The sequence below is a fragment of the Protopterus annectens genome, chromosome 1.part1 (assembly GCF_019279795.1).
Source record: "Protopterus annectens isolate FY-2018-M chromosome 1.part1, PAN1.0, whole genome shotgun sequence".
NCBI lineage: Eukaryota > Metazoa > Chordata > Ceratodontiformes > Protopteridae > Protopterus > Protopterus annectens.
The window spans coordinates 807,589,831-807,615,806 of NC_056726.1; the positions used below are offsets into that span (position 1 = coordinate 807,589,831).

Here is a 25,976-nt window from a genome sequence, read left to right on the forward strand (position 1 = left end):
AAGTCTCTCGAGCGCGCAGCTCGATGGGATTTGGATTTTCTGAGGTGCAGCATGTCCATTAATTCTGGGTTGGACATGGCTTTATACGTCAGGCACAGATCGCCTCTGAGCAGGCGGTATGCCACTGAGTAGAGCTGGAGTTTCTTTAACCAGGCAGCATGGCATCTGTTTGAGCCCTTTGATCCTCTTGGTGAGGTACTTTTGGGGTCTTTCCAGTTGCTGCAGGTGTCTGGTAAGGTACATCCCAAAAGGGGCATTGTACTCAATTATGGGCCTGATGAAGGATGAGTAAAGAGGCATGATGACCTCCCCTGATCTACATGCGAATCCCTTCATGATTAGGTGGGCTATATAAAATGTTTTTCTAACCACTTTGGCCACGTGGTTGTCAAATGAGAGATTGCTATCAACTTGGGTCCCCAGGTCCCTAATTACTTCTTCTGTACTGAATGGATTACCAGGTCCCTAATTACTTCTTCTGTACTGAATGGATTACCACTTATGTGGTAATTTGTGGGCACTTTGTTTTTGCCAAAGGGGATGACTATACACTTTTTGGCGTTTAGCTTGAGGCCATGGCTCTGGCACCAGTTGTCTGTTTCTATGAGGCCCTTTTGGAGGATGCTTGTGTCGGCTGGAGAGTTGATTATGGCGCCCAGTTTGCAGTCATCTGCGAACTTGGTCAGCCACAGTCCTTCCGTGTTTGCCTGTTCCTCTGTGAAATATATACAGAACAAGAGAGGTCCCAGGACTGAGCCTTCTGGGATGCCACTTGTAAATGGTTTGGAGTCTGACATGGCTCCAGCAATTCTAACCATGTGGGTTCTGTTCTTGAGCCAGTTTGCAACCCATCTAGTGACATAGGGGGTTATATTTAAGCTGGTGAGCTTATCTATAATGCCCGAGTGGGGTATTGTATCGAAGGCTTTTGCGAGGTCCAGGTAGGCTGTGTGGACCACCTTCCGCTCGTCAATGGCCTTGGTGACTGTTTCAAAGAAATCGACCAGGTTTAAGAGGCAGGATCTGACCTTAAAGCAGAACTGGGTAGGATCCAGTGTCTGTAGGTCCCCAATATCTTTATTTATAAGGTCCATGATGATCCTTTCCATAGCTTTGCAGACCAAGCTAGTCAGGCTTATGGGGCGATAGTTTCCAGGATCCGCTGAGGCACCACCTTTGTGGAGAGGGACCACCGTTGCTGTACACCACTCTCTGGATACATATCCTGTAGTAAGGCTGAGATTGAACAGTAGTTTTATGTTTGGGTTTAGCTCTTCTTGGAGTTCATGTAGGACACAGCCCGGGACACCGTCTGGTCCCATTGATGCTGTGTTTTTTGCTTTTGAGAGGGCGGCTCTTACCTGAGCATCTGAGATGTCAGGGGGGCAGCACTCTGCTGGGATAGATATTTGCCCTTTTGGTGGGGAGGGGGGGGGGGTTGCGCTGAACCTGTCAGCTAAGCAGCTAAGATGTTGGCAATGTCTGTGGGTTCGGTGTATTTTTTTGTCATTTTTGGACTAATTCTGAGCATATCTGGGAATTCCCACCCAGGTTCCTAACATAACTAAAGAAAGCCTTGTGATTATCCTTAGTGTCCTGTGCAATTTTTCTCTCAAAAGCTGGCCTTAGACGATTTTATTAGTGCCCGTAGTTTTTTGCTACTACTGATCAGAGATGCCCTCCCTTTTTGGGATTTTGCTCTATCATGTAGTAGCTTTCTCCTTCTATTGTATAGTTTGTTTATGGCTGGGGTCCACCAGACAGGACGTCTGTCTTTGGAGGATTGGGTGTTGGTTTTATTTGGGATTGCATGATCCATGCATTCCTGAAGGTGTTCCTAGAATGCGTTTATAAAGGATTCTGCGGTCTGGGCCATATTTTCCACGGGCCCGGGGGCTTTGAAGGATTCCACCTCGGTTTTGAGGAGTGTGAAATTTGCTTTAGAGAAGTTTTTCACTGTGGTTTTCTGGGCAGGGGGTGGGGTCGGGATGTGAATATCCAGTGAGATTAGTTTATGGTCTGATCTTACCAGTGAGGGATACACTTCTGGTCTGGAGCATAGAGTCCCCATGTTGGTGATGATCAGGTCCAGTATGTTTTCCCCTCTTGTGGGAGTGGTAACAAGTTGTTCCATAGCATTTGAGTTTATAAATTCTAGGAACCTTTGGGCTAGGGTGTTGGAGCTAGAGTAATGCTCCCAGTCTATGTTTGGGTAGTTGAAGTCGCCCAATATAATGGTGTTTGGAGAGACCTTCATATTTTCCAGTGTTCTCAGTGATTCCTATGGAGGTGGGTTTGTCTTTTGAGCCTTGCCTAAAAAAGGCACTATGGGGGTAGCAAGAGCCTTTGCCAATATCCGAAAGCCCAGGGGTGACAGGTGCAAGCCATCCCTAGCGAAGCATCGTGGCTTGTCGAGCATGTCATCCCAAGCTGACAGGCATCGGATCCCCTTTGAATGACACCAATACTTAAGCCAGTTGTTGAAATTGATCATCTTGTCTTCATATTGTGGCATCATTCTTGGTGAGGGTAAAATGCTACTCAAGGTCAGGGTCATACTGGCCTGGGCTACATGATCAAAGAGCTCCTCTGTGTCTTTTTTCATATAGTCCAGGGAGGTACGTCTCAGGTCATTCACACCAGCATGGACAATGACGGAATCATATTTGTACTTGCCTTGAGTGACCTGAGTGCTTGTGTTATGTAGCGGATCCTAGTGCCCGACAGACAGCTCACCGTGACCTTCTCCTTGTTCAGCCTGGTGAGCGGGACGTCAGTGTGCCTGACGATAGAGTCACCTATTACAAGTGTATCAGGTGTGTTGTTTAGCCTTAAGGGCTGTGACTGTTCGGCACACTGGCTTTGTGAGCTATGTGTTGCACGTGTTTTGTTTTGTGGTAGCGGTTGCTTGGGTGTCTGCTTTGGAGGTCTCTGCTGCTTAGGCAGATTTTTATTTAGAGCCTCCGAGTATGTTTTTGTGTGTTTATGTGTTTGGTTTACTGTCGTGGTAGGTCTATGTGAGACTGGAATTGTAGTGAGTGTGGTTTCCTTTTCCTCCTGACTGGTTACGCCAGTACCGAGTTGAGAGAGCTTAGCCTCCAGTTTGGCTATATAGTTGCATCTCTCACATGTGTTGGAATTTGTTGGGAGGAGGAGAGGGTTGTCTGTCTACATGAGGCAGTTGTAACATTGCCTCAAGATTCCCAGATTCACCAGCTGGACCGGAGAGGAGATTGACAACTGACCTTTGGACATGCTAGAATAGTATTGGGAATTCCTTTATAATTGAAAAAAAAGGGCCAATGGGGAACAAGGTACTCAAGGGGAGTTTGTGAGGGTGTAGTGCTTTTATTTTTTAGTGCTGACTTACATAATTGCTTTAGTGAGCAAGTGCCAGGTAACTTAAATGCAAAAACGACAAACAGTAACTTTCATTCAAGTGAAAACAAGGAAATAAGTACAGTAAGCAATGCAGATATCACTAGGGATCCACAGAAGCGCTGAAAAGCCGCGTTTTAGGTGGAATTAGCGTTTCAGGGAAATAACAAGCAAACAAACAAACAAGCATACAAACAAAGCTAGATTCAGCAGGCCTGGATCTAGTCTATGCTACAGCAAACAAGGTGCACCAGTTTCAGTAAGAAGCAGTTCAAATATGCAGGCACTATAAGCTTTTAACCAGAAATTCCCAGCTCAGAAGGGCAGAGTCCAGCCTCTCCTCCCACAAGAGTGCAGACCACGAACCCTCTTAATGTAAAATAACTGGCCTGAAGCCCAAGTGCTTAAACCAGAATTAATACACTTTTAGAATAACGGACACTGAGCCCTCAATCAGCAGTTCCCAACTTAGAAGGATGTAAGCTACCTGTAACTAAAAGGCTTAGAATGAGTTACACCAAACAGTAAAATATAACTGAGTACTTTTAAGATGATGCAAAAGCAAAATAAAGTAGGAAGAAACACAAATACAGTAAAAGCAGATAAAAAAAAAAAAAAATTTTGAGTGAGCAAATGAGATGGTCCCAGGAGGAGTATCCAAGTGCAAATTTACAAGAGGGGCGGGCAGTTTCAAAGCCACCAAGACAAAAACAGGGAGGGTGGGTGAGGACCTACTGAAAAAACAGTCACAACTTCCAGCTAGATATTGCTCAATGCAACACAAATTACTTTAAATCATGTATTATTTGATAAAAGTGCAGATAAAAATCTACTTAACTCCACTCATGCAGGTCTCAGTTGGCCAAAGCTCACAGATTAAACAGAAAACAATTCACTGTACCACTTGTACAAGACAGAAACCGAATTTGTTGACCGGGTTAGACTGGCTGGACAGGTGCCCTTTTTCAGCAGTGACCCGGGGAGAAAAGCTCCATTTAAATTAATACAAGTAAAAATAAGATAAAAATAATACAGCAGTCAAGTATTAATATGCCACAGCTTATTCTAACAAATAGTGTAAGCAATGAAAAAAAATTAAGAATTCTAAAACAGTCTATACAGTACAATCACAACAGAAAAAGTAGACTACTTACAGTCTTTACAATATCAAGAATTATAGACAAATGGTGTTTATTTACCAACAGTGGGTTTAAAGGTAGCGCACAAAGGAAACATTTTAGGATGGCTGGAGAGCCAGGAGGACATATGGGGTTAGATTTTATACTCACTTTCCTGTAAAGTCTTTGGAAAGTGGAAAAAGCAAACTGTTAAAAATACAATCAATATTTCAGAAAGAGCTAGGGAAAATAGTAATACAGGTACAATTAGTCTCTTGCTATGAAAAAGAACAGGTTTTGTGGCAAATCAGGAAATATGGGGAGAAATGCATAATGAAGACGTGTCTTTTTTCCTTGATTAGAACAGACTCTTATGCTGCAGCTACAACACACGAATATTAACAAGGACAACCATGAGAAGCTTAACTACAGGCTGTTATTTTCAGCTGTTTAAGGTATTTTCTGAGCTGGCTGCAAATGTTAATCAATATGCAATCTTCATAATTTCCACCTGGGAGTAGACTGAGATAAAAACGTGCTGGACAATCGGACAGATACCAAGATTTACTCAGTACCTGAACTTCCAAAATGGCTGCACTTGATTAACAGCTTGATTTCAGATCTCCCCGTGTGAAAAAAGAAAAATCAGGAGAATGGAACAAACTCTGCAAGTTTCAGAAAATGCAGTTACTGCCTAGTAAGTACACTGACTGGATGCCAGCAAAGACAGCCCGAAATAAAACAAACTAAAAAAGGTGAAAACAAAACACACACTGACTGGGAAAAATCCTGCAGCTGTTCAGCAAAAAGCAGTTCAAGCTCCAGCTTTGTCACAAAGACATGGTTTCCAACAACCTACAGGAAAAAATGTCAATTATGCTTAGAGCTGATTAAAATAAAATAAACACAGTGTATATCAACTCAAGCAACAAAAGGCTGGAAAAAAATGGAAGAAGCTTTAAAAAGCTATCCAGATTAATTGATAAATATGCAAAAATCATAGGTTCAAGCTTCAACAATATATTCCTAGAAACCATTAACGCCCTGGCTCCCATTAGAAAAATGAGGATAAAATGTAATTATGCACCATGGCTAAAGCAGGCAACTTGATCACTTATGAACAAGAAAGAGGGTGCCTGGAGAGCATGGAGAGAAAAAAAAAAAAAAAAAAAAAAAAAAACACAACAACTTTCCACCTCAACTTATATAAACAGCTTTGCAACCAAACAAAAAAGCAGGTCCTACAAGACAAAATTTTTTTTTTAATCAAAAATCTCTGAGCAACCCACATTCCAACCCGAAGACATTCTGGCACTCAAACAAATTATTATCTCCAGGAAACAGTCTCCAAACCCCTTCCCAAACAAACCTGCAACCCTACTTAACTTTTTTCATCAAAACAACATTTTCATCAAAATAGAAAAGCTTGCTAAACCAGAAACTCTTGATATTAAGACTCCACCTCCCACCTCATCTCTTCTCATCTTGTTCGCCCTAGCACCCATAGCAACTTCCTTCATCAGATCACTTCTTAAACTCAAACCCTGTTCTCCATCAGCTGAAAAACTCCCTCCATTATTTCTCAAACATGCAGCCGAATCCATAGCATACCCCGTATCTATACTTATCAACAGATCCATCCAAGAAAATACAGTAGCAGATATCTGGAAAACATTCTTCATAATACCCCTCCACAAGGGAGGAAATTCTACAAGAACCCTCAAATGACAGGCCTACTGCCATATTATCCCCCTTATCCAAGATACTGGAAAAATGTATACACAGACAAATACTAAATCACCTCTTACAGGCAAACCTAATTACACCCACATAGCACAGTTTCTGTCCCTCACACAAAACTACCACTGCCCTATCTTTCACACACACACACACACACACACACACACACACACACACACACACACACACACACACACACACACACACACATTGCCCAAGTCACAGATAATGATAAACTTGTATCAGCTCTGTTCCTTGACCTATCTAAAAGCATTTGATACCGGTTCCCATCCCATCCTCCTAAACAAACTTTCCAACCTACAACTCTCTACCTCCTGGTTTAACAGCTACCTCTCAAACAGACATCAGTACATCAGATGCTAAACGTCCTTCTCCCCTTTCTGTCTTAAGACCGGGATTCCCCAGGGTTCTATCCTGAGCCCCCTACTTTTTAATATATTTACAAATAACCTCCATATCTCCTGCCCCCACTCTACCTTAATACAATACCCAGACAATTCCACAATTATTAACACCTCTGACAATATACAAAATCTCCACACTGTCACTCAACAATCTCTGCACCTAGTAGAACGATAGCTAACTGAAAACAACCTGCTTCTCAACCCCATAAAGACCAAGCTTCTCCTTTTCCTTCCAAAAAACCTCAATCCAGCTAAAGACAACTTCACCATCCTTAGATAATTGTCACCACCGACTCAACCAAATTGCTTGGTGTTACTATAGATGACCAATTAAAATTCAACCTACATATCTTAAACTGTATCAAAAAGTCCAGTCAAAAACTAGGTCTTCTATACCACAACAAATATATACCCAAAAAATCTAGACATATACTGGCTCAAACATTTATTCTACCATCCCTGCTGTCTGCTGCTCCCATATTTACTAAACTCCAAAATAATCTCTTAACCAAACTAGAAACCACCTACAAGACAGCCAGATTTGCAGCCAGTAATAGCTACAAATCCCATCTTTGTTTATACCTTAAAAGCTTAAGATGGCCTGAGCTCCCTCACATGTTTCAGATATCACAACTACAAATTGCACACAGCATCCTAAATAGCCCCAACTCCTGCCCTTACATCCATAATTACACCCTACACACCCAATCGTGACCTTAGAAGTACACAACAAAACCTTCTGTAGGTGATCAAGCCAAACAAAAATATTAGAAAAATACTTTACAATCATTCAATTACATATTCATTGAACATACTTCCATTGTCCCTTCAATCCATTACCAAAAGTGGTGAATTCAAAAAGCAACTAAAAATTAATTTCCAACATGCATAGATCTGTACTTGTTAGGAAATTACCTAATGAAAATGTTCTTCTTTCAATTAACATATCTACTTGGTACCTACCTAAACTGTCTACATATATTACTCTCTCTGCAGTTAGTACTTATGCTATTAAATGCTGCAGTTAGTACTTATGCTATTAAATGCATCTTTGCTGTACTATGTCATGATGTTACTTTGATTTTTTTTTTAGGCATTGCTACATTCCTTGTAAATAACTTAATGCTAACCAAACTTCTCAAACATATTACTGCATTCTCAAAATACTGTACTTTTGCCTTGTATATATTCATATTGTATATTATCTCTGTTTTGGTACTAAAGTATCTTATAACTTGAATTTTTAGTTTTTTCTAATTTTTTTTTTTATTACTTTCCTGGAGCTTTTCTCCCCAGATCTCTGCAGAAAAGGGGCTCTCTGGGACGAGTCAGACTAACCCGGTTAACAAATGTAAAAATAAATAAATAAGGTTTAAATGAAGAAAAGGCTGGACGAGTACGACACTGCACAAAAGGGCTGTTTCAAAAAATGGTAGTTACAGACGCAGCATTCAGGGAAAAACCTTGGACTTTCTGCTGGACGAGAGAAACAGACTGTACTAATTTTACGAAAGTACAAATAACTGGACTGGTATTCCACAGCAGGATCTGTTAACTGAAAGAGTACATAGTCTGTATGCTCTAAACCTGACCATGAGACAGAAGCTCAGACCTGTATTAGTAAACATGCAATCATACCAGCAGAAATAACTGATCTAGACAAAACTGTGGTAAAAGGGCAAAGTATTAAAAATTGGAGACAGTAGGATGTTTGTGGAAAAAAAAATATTCACCGTAAACTGGACAGAAGAGAACCAAATTTATCCCAGCAATCAGGAAATATCGAGAGGTAGGTGTAAGCTGTTCTACCCAGCTGTCTTCAAAAAATAAATGATCCATGAAAAGATGCTTTGATGTAGAACAAGCTAAAGACGAAATACAAATTTTCCAACAAAAAGTGAACCAGCCAACAGAAGCCTCTGCTTCTCATTCTTCTGATAGTAAAATTTATAAACACACTTTGCCAATGAAACTTTGTTCCAATGTTAAGGAAAATGCTTGAGAAACAGAGAAAAAACACAAGAGTTGACCAGATGAATCCAGAGTAACTTGGACTTGAACCAGGGTGTGGGGCTGGGAGATGGAGATGAACAGGATGACCAGCAACATTGAAATTAATGCATAAATGTGAGACTATACAGCCTCAGTCACTTTCGTGAAAATATGCCTTTATAAGAAACATTGAAAGATTGGACATTTGTTGACTTTGTTAAACGTGTGGGGATCTGAAAGGCAAATACAACACTTCATGCCATTAATGTTAGGAAGGACACTACTGTCTGCGGAGACAAATGTAAAATTAAAAGGTGCAAGGGCAAGCAGCTTAGTAAAAAAAAATAATAAAGTTTGAGATTACTGGAAGTGAATAACAGCTAGCAGTTTTTCTGGTAACTAAATTATTCAGTGCATTTACGAGAAGAATATTTAATTTAGTTTTATTTAAAGACAACCATTTCACTTTTTCTTAAGGCTAAAAGTTAAATGTTTTCTGAAAGCATATAAGCTGTTTTTCTTCACTTCTGGGAGGGGAATAACAAGAAGAGACAGCAATTAGTGTAAACAGGAATACAGTCTGTAACATGCATTTCAGCATAGATAACCTTAACTTTATGCTAGCCAATGCCTGTGGGTGCAGCTGTCAAATTGGGACAATTGTTAATATTGGGAGGGTTGAACTTCATTATTTGATGATGTACACAGTCTTGTGTGTCTTAAATTAACAGGTTATGGGGGTATTCTAGGAGTGTTTTTCTTTTTTGATGGTTTTCATTAAATCAAAACATCTTGTAAAATATGACATAGGTTCAAAGGCAGATGATGACAAGAAACAACTGCATAACGGATCAACCTGCCAATCATTAGTGGGAACTCGTAACACAAAAGCTGGAAACAGACATTTAAAAAAGTTGTCATACACAACAGGTGGGAATAACAGCTTCCTATCATAATGACTGCACTGTCCACATTGTTTTGGAATATGAATGGACTCACAGGTATAGACAAAAAGGTAAAAGTACTGAATTATATTAAGAAATGCACAGTGCATAGAGCAATGCTACAGGAGACACATTTGGAAAGAAGTAAGCATGTGAATTTGAAAGGACTTCAGAATGTATATTCAGCAGAATATTAGGGACAAGGAAAGTGGAATACTCATACTAACTGCGAAACGTGATTAGTGATAGAACAGTGGGGAAAAAGATAATAATGGTAGATTTGCTGTAGTAAGGGGCTACTGGTAAAGGAGGAAGATTATATTCACATGTATTATACTCCACCTAAAACTGCTATTATGGAGTTTAAGAATATTTAACCCAAAATTAGTAGCTTTCAGCAGGGAATACTGCATATATGTGGGGAATGGAACTTGATTTGCAACACTGAGGCTGTATCGGTGGGACCTAGAAGGGAAAATGTAACAAAACAAGGTGGATTTCTGAAGGAATTTATGAAAATATTTAGTGTGGACGATGTGAACTCAGTAGTAGGAACTCAAGAGAATTTAAATATTATTCCCCAAGATACAATAATTGGTCTATACTAGACAGAATTATATTTCACAGAAATATGTGCATTTAGTTGAAAGCTTTGACACAAATCCAATACAATTCAAGATCATGTGCTAATAACAAAGACAAAAATGCAAGGTAACGAAGTAAAAATGAGGCAATGGTGCTTCCCCACCTACTGTTAATAAAAAGAGGAATTTATGGAATGGGTACTGAAAATCATTTGAGAGTTAATAGAGAAAATAAAAACTTCTTCAGAAGCTGCAACTTATGAGTGAGATGAAATGAAATTGGAGTTTTAAAACAGGGTAGAAATAAAGAGAGATATGTTAAGAAAAAACAAGAATTATTTAGAAGGACTGACAAAGGTAAAAATACCAAGAAGAATTTCACAGAGCAAGAAGAGGTTCAACTGCAGACCAATAAAGAGAAAATAAGGAAGTACCTGAATAATCTCCATGAGTTTAGAAAGATTGTTGTTAAGCAACTGTCGCTTGATAATAACTTCAGAGCACATAACCTTTATTACAACAACTTATGCAACAGAAAGTAGAAAGGGTTGTTGCCAAATTTAGAGAGACTATAGCAAGAAAAATAACCACAGATCCTGTAAAGGTATTAGAGATATTTTGTAAATTTAATGAAAATTTGTATAAAGCAGAGAAATATGAAAAATCAAGTATCAATGGAAATGTTTATGGAAAACTTTAGTATGCCAAGGTTAGAGGTACATGAGGTTAAAAAAAATTAACAGTTAAGGTAGGCGTAGATGAGATAAAAATTGTGATATTTAATCAATCTGAAAGAAAGACGCCAGGAATGGAAGGCATTCCTGTGGAAGTTTAGAAGCTAGGAAGGAAGAAAGTGATAAAGGTCTGGAGGGTTTTGTTTAACAGCATTTTAAAAGAAGGGGGAAGCACCAACATCCTAGAAAAAACTAAAGACAGTAAAGACTCATTAGCCCCAGCTTCATATAGGCCCATTTAAATTTTAAACCATTATTATAAAAAAGTGTTTATGTCTATAATGGCTAAAAGAATGACAAATATTATGCCGCAAATTGATAGACATGGATCAATGTGGTTTTGTGAAGGGGTGTTAAACATATCAACATTAAACAGAACACAGATGACCTAGAGGGAAGCAGAATTCAAGAAAATACAGCTGTTGTTGGTTGGTCTTGATGCAGGAAAAGCATTCAACACAGTTAACTTGGATTTTATGACTAGGGCAATGGAAACATCTGCATTCCCCGATACAATAAGGTTAATCAGGAGGATATATGAGGGATCAGAGGCAAAAATGAAAGTAGGAGGATTACTGTCTGATAAACTGTGTCTGAACAAAGGAATCAAGTATAGGCATCCTCTTTCCCCTTTGTATTTCGCATTATATTTAGAGCCACTGGCAAAGAAAATAAGAGACTCAGAAATTCAAGGATATTTAACTGGTATGGTAATCAAGAAAAGTTGGCTTTATCTGCAAAACAAATTATTCTGTACCTCACAAAACCAAAAAAGATAAAACAAAGGCTATAGCTGTAAATGGTACACCCATACATGAAATGATTCAGCAATACCCATATTTATAGGGGCATGATTAAATGAAGTATTTAAGAGTATGGGTTAAAATGACTCTGTTATGGCAGCTAAGGATTTGTGGGAAGAGCCCAAACAAAAGATAATACAGTAAATGAGAAACTGGAGGTTCTTGTTTATAGATATGAATAGCAAGATACAAGTAGTGAAAATGTTTTTAGTCCCTTTAGCTTTGTACACAGGTCTGGCATTTTTTTTAAACTCAACCAGCGGAGAAGTTGTGGACAGTAATTAAAGAATTGAAGGGTTTTATCTGGGAGGAGAAGAGGGCAAGGGTCAAATAGAATAAGATAATCCTGCAAACAGAACAAAGTGGCTTAAGATTACCTGATATGAAGGGACATTTTAAAGCTACACAGTTAAGGCTCATATACATTATACAAGCAGAAAGCTATAATTCAAAATAGAACAGGATGGTGATGAAGCGGGGGGGGGGGGGTTCAAGAAATAAGGAGAGTGTGGAATTTTGTATGCAGATGCTTAAGGAGAATAACAACCATACAGAAAATTATATTCATAAAGTTGCAGAAAATATTCTAAGAACCAAGAACTAAGCCAACATGAGAATGGAGAAAGGAGATTCTGCCGATCGGGATGACTGCAAGTAGGGGTGCAAAGAACAGGTGAGAGGGGGCTGTTATTTACTGAAGAAAAATGGTAAAAGAGCCAAAGTACTGGGAGAAAATAACTAGAGAGCGAAGAGAATGGGAAGAGGCCAAGAAGACATTTGGGTTGCAAGCCAGAGACTGCCTTCCCCATCTGGGACTGATATCGGAGTATAGGCAAAAAGAAAGGGATAAGGGAATCCTAACTGAAAGATCTGCTCTGGTAGAGATTTAGTTGAATCTAGAACAGATGCTGCTGTGAAAAAGGTTAACTAGTAGGGCATATTAACTACTGCATCATAACTATAGGACTCAATCAGGGGAGGTTACAAGAGTTTGGGAAGACAGAGTGGTTAAGCAACACACAAGGAAACAATGGGATGACTTACATATGGCTCCCAAATAAGCAACAAAGTTTAAAAGATTTAAGATTTTTGCTTGGAAGTGTTTGCATAGGTATTTTTACACCCCAAGCAAACTCCAAAGAATTTTTCTCAGGTAGATTGCAAATGCTGAAGGTGTAATGGGTTAAGAAACAGGTAACTAGGAACATATTTTTTGGGAGTGTAATGAGTTGGCAGACTTTAAAAATTCTCAGCAGTCTACTCTGTCAGGCCAACTAGGCGGCCGCCAAGGGCGCCACTCTAGCAGGGACACTTTTCCAGTATTTATTTGCTGTAGCTAGACCAGGTATGGGCACCAGGTGGTGTGGTGGGGGGCACCATGGAGCCCTTTTACCTAGGGCACCAGTTGACCTAAGGCCGCTCCTGATTGGTGTAACAAAGGAAATTATTTTCTGAGCTGTGATACAGAAATTTGCCTAAACATAGTGAGGCCTTGGCGAGTTAAATCTGGTGGCTGCCAAAAAAGCAATTACTAGAAAATGGAAATCAAAGTCTAAACCAACTGTACTAGTAGTAGCGAGTATAGTAACAGACACAGAAGAATTGAAAGAGGGACCATTACAAAAGTGCAGGAGCAAATTACATTGAAAAATTGGAAGTGTGTGAACAATACATGCATAATAATGTTTAAGGGAAGGCAAGAATTGAATGAGCTATGTAACGTTAGATGGTCAATGACTGTACAGAAAATTATATGCGATGTATAATGCTTGCAAATGAAAATGTCAATATGGTTTGTTTTCATTTAATTAATTCAGTTAAAACAAAACAAAACACATGCGCACAAAAAACACATCTCATGCCTGGCAGAGTACTGTAACCAAAAAATATGCATTGCTAAGCAGCCTTAGTCATAACTGAACTACCTAGAACAGTTCCAGGTCAGTACAGAGAGTGTTAAAAAAAAAAAAAAAAACAATTCTTAGATCACTCACGTTATCCTTTGCAGGATCACAGGTTATGCCAGCAGCCAATGAATGCAATGCTTAGAAGCTTATACTGGGCCAGACACTGGCCAATTACGATACACATACTCACCTACACACTTAAGATTGGACGGTCATCAGTCAACCTACAGCATACCTTTAAGTGGGAGGAAATTGGGGCACCAGAAATTAACAAATAAATACTGAGAAAGGACATGCTGATACCACACAGAAGGCATCCCAAATTCTTACTGTGCGCTAACAACACTAATCACTAACACTGCGCTACTGTTGCTGCCCTTTCAGTAATAGCAGAAATTTCCTTCTAGTTCAAGGGATTCACTGCACAAATGGCAACAACCTACTCGTAAATGAGACTTGTAACTTTTTTTTTTTTTTTGGAACTTCACAGAGTAAGTACATCACTCCCTGTGGAGTCGGGGTAACATTCTCACCAGATAAGTATAGTCTTACAAGTTTAACTTGTATCCTTGGAAAATGCTTTGAAACAATCTTAACTGACTAGACCTGAAACAATGAATTCAGGACTCATACCTGCATGGGCTTACTGCAGGTCAACCCTGTCAAACAAAATTTACTCTGTTTCTACCAGTCAGTGCAGGCAATTCTGAATACAGGACTTCCAGTCCATGTAACTTTCTTGAACTGGTAAGGCCTTTCAATAAAGTCAAACATAATGGCACACTGAGATTAACAGTAGAAAAGAAAGTAAACCATTAAACAGTAACAAAAATGTTAAGTTAAAATTAGCAGGTTCACCACTGATGTCAAGGGTATAAACTCGGGGAGGGGGGGGGGGTCACAAATGTCTTGTTTTGGGCCCAATGTTATTTTCTATTTATATGACCAGTTTCCCTCATTCCAGTGAGATCTGGGTAAGTAAATCTGCGGACGATTCAAAAATAAGTTTTACAGTCACTAATTTTAATGAGCAGTATAACCTGCAATGTTATTTGCACTTCTTGGAAACATAGTAAGAAATACGTTATATGGCATTTAATGTTAAATTTTTTTTAAACACAAGATATACATGAAATTACAGGAAGCAGAAACCATAAAGAATTTGGGTATTACAACTGATAAAAAAGGCACAAACTTTTACCATAGCATTTTTTAGTCCAAACTTAAAGGATACGATTAGAAGGTGTTAATTATGACAAACATATATACTCTCAAAAACCACTAGTAAGAATGGAAAGGTCTTGCTTTTGATTTATAAATCAGTGTGTGGATGAGTCTGTAGTTATAATCAATAACACATAGGTAAAATAGAAAGGATACGACGACGTTTCACCAAGAAAATAAAGAATGTTAAGCATTTGAGTTATAAGGGCAGTTTGGACAAACTATAGCTGTTCACTATTAAAGACTGGTAAGAGGTGACCTTATTTTAAGATGTATGGATGATATTTATGGGGATACTACTGGAATCCATCATAAAAGTGAATGGAAAAAAGGAATAATGATGTATGCAGATGTTAAAACACCCAAACCCTCATTACTTATGTGGTCTTTCCACTTAAGAAGAGGTATACAGTGGAACGAGCTACCACCAAGTACTGGAATATTAGAAACACTAACGGCTTTCAAGAAAGGCTCAGATAATTGTTTAGCAAATAGAGTATATGACCCTACCTTAGTAAATGGCAAACTCTTTGAATGCCTTTTTTAGGGTTTGAGTTTGATAAGAACAACAATGAATTTGTATAAAGTTCATCACATAAGAGGCAAGTTAGGCACCAAACCACAGCACCAATGATCCATCTGAAGCAAATGCACAGCCGTATAAAGTGGACCTAGAGGGCATGGTTTCTCTATTTTAAATAGAGGAAATTAAGGAACAGTTGTACATAATGGAGGATGGTGGCTTTATTGAACCGGTGACGCAGCCTATGGACTGATTTGCCCACAATACCAGACCAAAAGGGGAATATGGAAATGTGAACCTACGCTGATCTGAAATCTCCAGATGAAACAGTTACGAGTGAAAAGATTAATTTTATCGATTTTAAAGATGACAATGGAAAAGCCGAGTACAGCTACTATTTTCTCCTCATTAACTGCCACAAGTTGATTTTGGCAGTTAACCTCTGGCAGACAGTAGTGACTTGATTACATTTACTCCAGATGGCAAGTACTGTTTTAAAATGCTTCAGTTAGGAATTATGACCACGCCCAAAATCTTCCATAGCAATACGATTAAAATACTACAGGGCTTTTACAGAGTTGTGGTGTTAATAAACATCATCCACTCTTTTTTAGAAGTAAAACAAAGAAACACAACACAAGCCTCAGTCGCATCTTGTTTAAGTCTCAAGTCTACATAACTAAAAATGAGGAAAATTGTACTCTGACAGCAAGCAAAAAAAGCTTCAGTGTCCAACAAGACTGAAGCTCACCCTCCTGCTTTAACATAGTTTGTTCAGATACAACCAACAAGAATGGCACAGAACAGGCATGAACAAAATGACAAAAGGACAAAGGAAAAATACACCAATGAAATGAAAAAGGAGGTTTGAGGCACATATGTGCTAGGAGTCAAGGAGACAGACTTGGAAGGCATAAAATAATAAAGAGACATGGATTAATAAGAACAGAAAAATAAGTACATACAAACAACAGAAAATGAAACAGAACGGGAAAAGGCTGGAGAAGTGGATATGACTGGACTGAAATATAATGAATTTCTGACAATGTTTGCAGAGCTGTGGAAAGATGAAATCAAAGACAGAGGACAGGAAAATTTGTGACACGAACAGCAAGACTACAAAATGAAAGGGAAGGGGAACAGAAGACAGACTTACTAAGATTCAGCAATAATGGAAAGATGTTAGGGTAAAGAACAGCAATCAAGTAAACAATTGCAGGAAATGTGCACCATTTATGTGTGCCTAACAAATAAAAAAAATACCCTTACTGTTATTTAGTCAAAAAGAGACAGGTCAAACAAGTTTTTATCATTAAGAAAACAAATATATTTTCATCTCCAGAATATCAGACTGCTACAGTGCACCCCCACAGGAGCTGCCATCAAGAAGCCCATTATAAACGTTAGGCATCTCTTCACCAAACTAAAAAAAAAAAAAAGCTAAACATCACCTCTCTCTGAGACAACTTTATATTTCTGACAGCTTTAATGCAGGTCTAGGAAGTACCTAACTAGTTGATAACTCCTTCCCTTATCAGCTATGTCAAATTTCAGCTGTGGAAGCAGTGCGAATGAGAGAAATGTTTATATCCCAAACTGTGTTACTGGAACAAAATCAGTAAATAATAAACTGCTGATACAAATCTGTAACAATACATGTCAAAACATTTCTGCACACCAATATGAATGTCATAAGAAAAACAAGGCAACCAAGTCTTGACCATTTACACTTTGCCAGTACCCACCCTCAGACTGAACCTCCTCTCTTGAGGAGGGCCATTCCAATCAAACCATGGATGAATTTTTGGGTAACCATCTAATCATCAAGTTCCCATTTGAAGAAAGACAATGTATCACATTGTTCAATTTGCAGTAGGAGTCTATTCCAGAGTTGACAAAGGCATTGCATAATGAACATACTTTTCCCCTTTGTTTTATTTACCTGCTGGCAAAGATGGAGATCCCTGGTTCTGGTATTTGTGAGACTACATGACTTGTGGAGATACAAAACATCCAGAACCACTATGTCCCTAATGCCCAAGAAGCAAGGCACAGATCTACTCTCACGAATGTTTAACATACTGAATATAGGAACAGTATTTCCACTCTTTTATGATAACAAAGAAGATCACTAAAAACCCTAAGATAGGAAACTCTGGGATCTTTCTACTTGTTTGACAGATCTACTGAGGTACATCCCAGAGGGCATCTAATTGATATTGAACATAAGGGGATGATGACCAGCTATAGTAAGCAGGAGGACTTTCTAACTACTGTTTTTATAGGATGGTCAACAGTGAGGGAGTATTTAACCAAGTTCAAAGATCTCTAGAACAGTCTCATTTTGGAGTGGGAGTATGGTCAGTGTTGTATGCTTTGGGAGCAACACTTAAGAGTAACAATGTTGCACTTTTAGCCACTGTTACCACACCAGGTATTTATAAGTGTAAGTTCTTGCTTAAGACCTTGGGTGTCAGAGGGTAACTTGAAAATGACTCCCAGTTTACAATCATCTGCAGACCTGGACAGCCGGAGATCTTGGTTCACGGTCCAGAGATCAGAAAAGTAAATGCCAAACAAAAGGTTCCAACACAGAGCACTGTGAGGCACCACTGGTCACCATCACACTCTCAGATGAGGCATGTGACACCTGTGCCTTGAAATCCATATTACACACAGAGATTTGTAATGCATGAAGTTTACCAACGAAGCTAGCACGGGGCATGGTATCACTTGCTTTTGCCAGGTCAGGGTACAACATGTGGAGAGCATGACCACTGTCAACAGCTTGTGTTACTCCTTTAAAAAAAGTTGACCAGATTCATTAGATATGATTTTCACAAAATCAAACTACTGTGTGCTAGCCTGATGAGATTTTTAATGTCACAGTTTCGCAGATCAGTTATAATATTCTCAATGGGTTTACCAATATGATTTGTCAGGCTGACATGTCTTTTACTCACGTGGTCAGGGATGTTGTGGCATCACTACTTCTGTGCACCTAACTTGGGGGAGGGGGTGACAGGGGACAGTGGCTGCCATCTTCCTTTCCATTTTAGGGGACAGTGGCTGCCATCTTCCTTTCCATTTTAGAAACACAGATATACAAGGTTCCCTACAGCACTAATCACTGGCCATTTTGAATTTTTAAATCACCTTTGCAAGAATTACACTTCTCATTACAGATACATGGCCTACACAAGTTTACTTCCATAATGCAGCAGCCAAGTCCTACCTACTTCTTCTGTGACCTTGGGGTTACCATCCATTCTCTCACATTACAAACCTGAGACGGACAAATACATACTATGAAATTACATTGAGAGGTTAAGTATCCTGACATGTTTTATCTAGAATACCATTAATATTTGCAGAAAACTGTTATAACCTAATAGAAACACACTAATAGGATGATGATAAAAAAGAAGAATAAAGCAATCCTTTGCGACTCTGCAGAGCCTTTGGAAAACAATATTCCAGTAAGAAATGCTTCAGAAAGGGTGATAACACCTATAAAAAACATCAGCCTTTCCTAACAATTATTGCTGCTCCCTAGTCAGAAAAGCGGGTGGGTTAGCCCCCTTTACAGCAACTGTCGCTTTAGTTCCAACGACTTTGTCTTCAGGTTGACTAAAAGAAGCAGTAACAAAGATTAAGCTGCTGTCTCAGCACCTGATTCTCCGCTGAGGTGCATTCTGCAAACATTCGGCACAGTCCCGTTACATTGGCTTTCCTCCCAAAACTCTCATCTCTCCAGTCCAGGATGATACAGAACGCCCTTGCTTTTGCTTCATATTTTTGTCACGTCAATCATACATTTCTGATAAATCACTGAAGATTACAGTCCGACTTTAATGGCATACAATAGGGCTGGATACCTCGTATTTTTCAGAAAATGCAAGCTGACCCAAAATCTTTTGTTCTACTAACTTTTTAAGTTAAACATTTCAAACTAGTCCTGATTTCAGCCCTTAACACCCACCCATTTTTAGCTTTGTACAGAATTCTTTAGCAAAGAAGTTGAGGTGCACTTTAACCACAGATAAACTAGTAACCCTGTACAGTCCTGCGCTAAAATGTCATCCTCTACAAAATTAGTTACTCTGCCTTACACCCATGGAGTACAAAGACGTCTGACATGAATTAAGCGCATAACAGGAAAAAAAAAACAATGAAATGGGTAATACTAACCTGGAAATCACCTTTGCAGGTCTGTTACTAAATGTATTCTAACGTCACAACAGTTCCTGCTTTTCTCTTTGCAAACACAAAACACCTATCCCATAACGCACTGCTGATCACATGACTGTAATGTTAAAGGAGTAATGCATTAGATGTTGCTGATAGCATCTGTCTGTGGCTTTGTGAGTAACTGGAGGCTTATTCGCTAATTATATAACTGCAAGCATTCAGCGTATAAAGTACAGAATGATGTTCCCGGTTAATTGTCTAATGCGAATGGGTGAACTCGTGAGTTGTGGGCCTGTTTTACAATGCTATCCCTCGTAGATGATAAAGTGGTGTACGAACCGTAGCTAAAAGTGTGCAGTCTCCAGTCTTGTCAGTACAACAGAAAAGTAAAGCATGAATAGTCTGAAAAAGAGTGTGATTTACACATGTGAATAACTGGAAAATCTCAGTTTATACTTAAAAGTCCATGTGCCAGTAGTAGCGCAAGTGGCCTTCTTTAGGCGATGTAGTTGAAGAGTACCTCATTGGGTGTGCAGTAGCAAATGTTGCCCACCACACAATACCCGGTGACGTGTTGGAGTAACGAAGCATATTCATGCTGATGTGTTCAACAGCCGCACGAATAATTTTTTTACGTTTTTTTGCAGGGGATCGATGGCTGCCTGCACCCTCACACCACCTGCAAATTAAATATACTAACGCCGAGATCGCACTACATTGAGGAACTGTGTAAATCAGGGTCAGTTTGCCTGTCAATCACCCCCCCCCCCCACACACACACACACACACACACACACACACACTTCTGCGCGGAAAGCTGGTGGAGGCACTGTTCCACTACAAAGCCCTGTTTTCTATCCTGTCTATGTCTATACAGACAAAGGCATACGGAATTAAGCATGTAGGAAGGGTTACCCCCTGTCCGTCTTTGCGCAGGACAGTCCTTTTTTGGGGGGGCTTTTTGTCCTGCGGAAAAAATATAAATAACAAATGGCAAATGTCCTGAGATTTTCGCACAAAAATATTTCTTAAAGTTTTCTTTAACAGTTGCTTTAACTTTTTATTTAACCGTTGCATAAAACAATTATTTTGTTTGTGAAAAACACAAGTGATACATGACACAGCATATGCAGCTGACATGCTACAGGAATACGCTTTTATTTTGGCAAAAAAGTGAAGTTTAGTCTTTTACCTTGACCCTGGGTCTGCTTTGTCCTGCAAAGTCTCATGTTTCCACAAAGCATACTTTTCTAACTTTCCAGATTGTTTTTGCCTCATATATTTGATCTGTCTCATAAAATTTATCTGGCAAATCACTCGGGATTGAAGTCACTAAATAATGACATACAGTTGATTTTCAGACTTCATATCCTTCAGAAGATGAATGCTAACACAACCATTTTATTTTAGAAAATGTCTGTTTATAAGAGCAATATTTAAAAATCTGTCCCGATTTTTGGGCCTTTGTCCCCCAAATTGTTTTAGACTTTGTCCAGATTTCTTCTGCTAAGAGGTTGAGAGGTATAGTACAAAGTGTCCCACTTTGGCCATTTCAAAATGTAAAAACCCTCATATACTACAACTGTGGAGTAAAGTACCCCTAGGATGCACAGTGTCAAACCCCATCCAGGTCTGCCACTTCCCTGCCCACCACTAACCTCAACAGACCTTAAACATGTCCACTGACTGTGTAAGGAAGATGTTTATGTATACAGAAAGATAAACTTAATCAGTAAAAGCAATCTGCAGTATTCCCAGTTCCCACTATTTTAACCTGTTACACCAAATACTTAATTGACAGACATTTCCTTTGATTAGCTATAAGGTGGCAGGGTCATACCTTTCAACTATCCAGAATTTTGCAGAATATCCATATTTTTATCTCATATTTTGGTCTGTTATCCATAAAACCTGTTTTCTGGCAATCATTGTGGATTGCAGTCACTAGGTAATGACGGACATTTTAATTTCTGACTTTATATCCTTCAGAAAATGCATGCTTAAGCAAAACCTGATTGTCTAGCACTAAATTGCTAAGAGCAATATTTAAAATGTGTCCTTATTTTTGAGCCTTTATCTCCCTCCCTCCCCTTCCCCCAAATTATTTTGGCTTCCTCCCTAATTCTTGGCTGAAAGTTTTTTTTTTTTTTTTAGGGAATGGCAGCTACCCCACTCGCAAGACCTGTGAGGTAGGGATATAGCAGTACTCGTGTTTGCACAGTTAACTAAGTGAGGAGAGAGTAGCAACCTCATGCATAGATCATAACATTTAACGTCTGTATGAAGTGCATAATTTTACAAATGTATACAATTCATACCTGTCTGACAACACTATATAATAGCCACTTCACATTACTGCAATAACAGTAACATGGGACAGTAGCAGTGCCTGTAATTCAGCAACAGGAAATGTATTTATTACTATACAAATGTATGAAATGTACCACGTGATCTGCAACATAAAATCTGGTTTCCATTCAGACAGCATACATGAATTTACTATGCATTCTAAGACCTTTTAACTCTCAAAAGATTTGTAGAATATCCAGATTTTTCCCCCATATTTTTAGTCTCTTCCTCATAAAACTTGTGGCTTTCTGGAAAGTCATTGAATAAAGGCAGATACCAATCAGAAAATGCATACTAATGCAAAACTTGTTCTTCCAAGTTTATAACAATGACATTTAAAAAATGTCCTCCCTATTATTTTTGGATTTGTCCAGAATTTTTGCACTAAGAGGTTGATAGGTGCATGATAACATATATAAAAATACTAAAAATAGAAATGTCTGAAATCATTTTCCTCAGTAGATTTATTTCAGCCATTATTGTTAAGCAAGCTAGGCCAGATAATTCACTTGGGTTCTGAGAGAATTATTTCTGAGCAAGTTAGACCAGAAATAATTTGTGTTCTGTAAGACATTATACTATAGCTTCGTGTTGCAGGTTTAAGTATGAGATCACCTGTCTGCTTTGCTATACTCAAAGAATATTATGGAACATTGCTTGCATATGAGAAGCAGTTAGATGTATAGACAGTCTGCCATTGTATTTTAGCCTTGGTTATATTATAAGTTCTATAAAGCATATGGCATTGTTTGTGTAAAGGGAGAATGTGAGAACAGGGCAAATCTGCTCAGAGTTATAAGAACATTCTGAAATCTGTCTGAGCTGGTACTACAAGAAGATTGCAGAATTGTTTTGTCAATTTAGTGTGTATGAATTATGATTGGAAAACATATTCCGGAAGGTGCCAACTAATCTGTACAATGCTTTGTTTCATGTATTTAACTTAGTCTTCATAGTCTTCCATGTTTAGATTTGCTTCAGAATCAGTATCTGTCACTACTATTCTGGCCCAATAAAACTTCTTGTCATAACAGTTTGTGTCTCTGTGAACTTCATGTAAGATATACAATTCTGAGACAGTTTACAGAGGTATGGCCAGTCAGTTTTCTGAAAGCAATCTAGCATGTTATCTCATCTGCCTGTAAAATGTATAACACAGTCAGCAGATAAGAGGGGAAACATAAGGATCCAACATATCTCTTATATTAGCCTACAGAATAGATTTATGAAATTTCTAATGGTGATTTGGTAAAAAGATGAAGAGGCTAATACAGCTGGACCTTTGTTCATAAAAAGCTTGCATAATGGGCAGTAGATAGCATTGAAGTCTTCAGCACGACCTTCAGTTCTATCTTCCAGCTGCATAGAGTTTAGGCACATTTTACTTTTTTAACTGCATACCTACAATGACTGAGAAAAATAATAAAGGGAGTTTCCTTTGTTAATAGAAGCTAATAAAGTAATGCTTTTCAGGCTTAGAAAATGTTAATAGCAGCTGTATGGTCTTATGCAGTAGACAGTTAAATACTCTTTGCTATGTGCATAGCAGGAATATACAGAAATGAAATGTGCAGAGTAATAATCAACTGTTGTATTGACAGAGCATTACCAAGCAGAGTGAGAAAAAAAAAGAGAGGCAACAGTACAGTATCTTGCCAAGAACAGTACTGTATTATGGCAAGGAAACTTCAAAATGTAACCTTGAATCAGCATTAGCAGTGTCATAAATAGTACATGTGGTTCATAGGTGTGTACTTGGCTAATGACCCTGGAGCCTTTATTAGCCTAGCCCATAGGATTACCCTGGCATCGTGCCACCTGACCTTAGTTCCCAGTGCCTCTGTCAAGTATAGCCACTGGAGTGATCCCTGGGATGAATTTTCTATTTCCAAAAGCTATTTAGAAGGGGGAATCTGGATTTGAACCAGGGACCTCTTGATCTACAGTCAAATGCTGTACCACTGAGCTATACCCCTATTACAAAAAGTCTTAAAGCAGTTACACATGTGAGTTTGCCATATAGTCTTTATTGTTCACAACTGGCCAAGAGAGACAAATGAGAAATCAAATGACAGAACTATGTTTTCCCAGATAACTTATTTAACAGTCTACTAAATCCAGACTTTAACACATCAAAATAAACTCCATTCTCAGAAAAAATATATATATCACATAACATGTGTTCCATGCAGATTTAAAAGCAAAAAAAAAAATCACTTCATATTTTCTCTGCAGACTGTTCTAGTGACTGTAAACTAACATTTCTATCTGTAGGAAGATTATTCTTCAAAGTAATGTTTATGCAGACAATGCATTCCACTAGGGTTACAGCTTTCAGCGGTGTGCTGTGTGTTCCAGACCTCTGACCTTCAGACTGTGTGCTAAGCAAGAGGAAGAAAAGGACATTTGTGGTGTCCATGTTACGTACCAACAGACTTTAAATTATAAATGTGCCCTTTTATTAGTTATTTTAACAGGTCCTTACATTCACACAGTGTGGAAAAACATTTAGTGCCAGTTTTGTTTTAATGTAATAAGTTCCATATGGTGGCTGTATGCCAAGTGATTTGTAAATCCTAAAACTGACAGTTTAATGTTTTTGGTAAAGTTTTTATAGCACAGAAATACTTATGTGAAAAAAATTCTGGCAGTTAAAGTCACATTCTAAAATGCCTGGTTTGATTTTTCCAATTTCTAAACACTGTGATGCCCACCACTGCTACCAATATGTGACGGCCAACAATATGTGCCGTCCCCATGCTGGGACAGTAATCAAGGAGCCTGAATCCCCACCATTGACACTGGCAAGGGATGTGCACTTGGAATACAAATGGACACACTCAGTATTTCCAGATGCATATCCCTCTGCATCAAGTACAATTTCCCTTAAGAGCACACAGGGAACACACTCAGCCTGTGGTCTTGATGTCTCTATATCTGTCTCCCTCCAGGTCCCCAGTTAGACTCCCCACTGGTACAGCTGTAGGGTTAAGTACTCAGCTGAATGTCCAAGCCAAGTCCTCCAGCACCATCTCTGTAAACCCAGTGCTTCATGTCCTTACCCCACACACACTGAGAGATTTGATTTGTACACACACACACACACACACACACACACACACACACACACACACCGGGAAAAGCTGGCACAGGTTTATTAGCTATGCCCCCTTCTGCCCAGATTATAAGGTAGTTATCACCGCCACCAGACAATCCCCAATCAGTTACTCCAAGGCCCATAAGAAAGGGTGTCCAATTATATTGTGTAATATAAATATAATACAAATTGTAGTAGTTCACCAGGATGGCTAGGCCTTCTAGAGTGGCCCATGCAGTGTCACTAAATAAACATAAGCACTGTCAAAGATTAACTACTTTCTACAAGGACCAGTCACAATAAAATTTTAAATATATTTAATAATAAATAATAAAATAACATGAAAATATTGAATATATATTTACAGTAAACCACAGAGTTCAAATCACAGAAAATATTGACATTAACATTGATAGACAGACTCATACAAATAAAGAAAAAACATTCTCTGAACTAAGCATCACTATATTCCTGACTGAATCTAAAAGAATTACTGTTCCCTAAGTTAAGTTACTTACTACTGCAAGGCAAGATGCTGAGGGTGAGGGTCTTTCTAGTCAAACTTCCCAAACAGAATGGTCAATACTCTGAGATTTCTCTTTTTAATATCTAAAATATAATTTTCAAGAGGTCTGGCAGAATGACCTTATTTGGTCAACTGACTCTAGGTTCTCACAGTATTCCCCTTTGAAGCTGAGACAGGAGTTTAGCACAAACTGCCACAGTACACATCCACATGTTTATGTCAGTGCCTGGGGCCTCCCTTCTATTTATTGAGCTAATGAACAATTGCTTTTACCCAAACCTATCATCTCCGGTCCTGTTCAGGACTGTGGGGTGACATTTTAAAGGTTTAACAGCTTATTTACATTTCCCTTATTTTTCCTTAAAGTTAGCTGGCTAACCTCTGCTGTGCCACTATCCTCTATTAAAACATATACATTTAATTTGGTTACAATAATGCATG

The 25,976-nt window shown here is 38.7% G+C and overlaps 1 protein-coding gene and 1 non-coding gene across 2 annotated transcripts in view; both read right to left on the minus strand.

The window, feature by feature from the left end:
- Nucleotides 1-20,238, minus strand: part of LOC122807266 (uncharacterized protein ZSWIM9-like) — a 324,698-nt gene extending 304,460 nt beyond the window's left edge. The window contains exon 1 of the mRNA XM_044078373.1: nt 19,564-20,238. The gene's annotated coding sequence lies outside the window, so the exon portion shown is untranslated. The remainder of the gene's footprint in view (nt 1-19,563) is intronic.
- A 3,578-nt stretch (nt 20,239-23,816) lies between these two features.
- Nucleotides 23,817-23,888, minus strand: TRNAY-GUA. The gene has a single exon. It is a non-coding gene; the product is annotated as a tRNA-Tyr (tRNA).
- Between the last annotated feature and the right edge of the window lie 2,088 nt (nt 23,889-25,976).